Source organism: Octodon degus, unplaced genomic scaffold (assembly GCF_000260255.1).
Source record: "Octodon degus isolate 3935 unplaced genomic scaffold, OctDeg1.0 scaffold00141, whole genome shotgun sequence".
In the NCBI taxonomy this organism is placed as follows: Eukaryota; Metazoa; Chordata; class Mammalia; order Rodentia; family Octodontidae; genus Octodon; species Octodon degus.
This window is the reverse complement of record NW_004524717.1, coordinates 3,141,464-3,142,301: the sequence shown is the minus strand read 5'-3', so window position 1 is coordinate 3,142,301 and position 838 is coordinate 3,141,464.

Genomic DNA, 838 nt, shown 5'->3' with positions numbered 1-838 from the left:
AAAAGGAGGAAGAAGAAGATGGATTGTTAGTGTAATATTTTCAGATAATTTATGAACCTTTTTTTTTTTTTTTTGGCTCCTTGAGACAGGTTCTTACTATGCAGTACAGGCAGGTCTTGAACACACTTTGTAGCCTAGGCTGGCATTAAGTGGTCCTCCAGACTCAGCCTCCCAAGTGCTGAAATACAAGGTGTGCCACCATGCTTGGGTGGCTTGGGTGTCAATAACTTAGTTGTACACAATCTGGTTAGCAAGAAATTATGAACCATGCAAAGAGGGTGTTTCCTTAGAGAATGCAATTTAATTTAAGAGGAAACATATGGTTGAGAAAGATGACAAAATAACAAGAGTTGCAAGGACTAGAAAATAACAGAAAAAAGGAGGGGTACCACATATCCCAAATCGATAGGAAGCATTCAACACACATTTTGGCTCTTGGACACTAAAATCCAGAGAAACAAGCTTCAGTGTCGTATGACACTGGTGCGAAATTTAATAGAACTTTTAGCACAAGCCTTCATTGTAGATCCACTGCATCGGGCCGAAAATAGCCTGGCTTCTCAAGAAGAGTGTTATTTACTTCCTTCCTCTTCTTCACTCACTGATGGCAGTTAAGAGCTAAGCTGGGATAGCCAAACAGGTCTGAGAAAAGGAGGAAGTGTTCCACGGTGGCTGGGGTGGGTTCCGGGCAGAGTTCTGGTGACCATGTGTGCACTGTGGATTTCTCTCTTGCTCCTCCCGCTGGAGCCCCCATTCCTTGCAGGAGGACGTGCAACCCAGGCAGTTCACAGGCTCTCTGTCTCCGTCTCTGTCTCTGTCTCTGTCTCTGTCTCTGTCT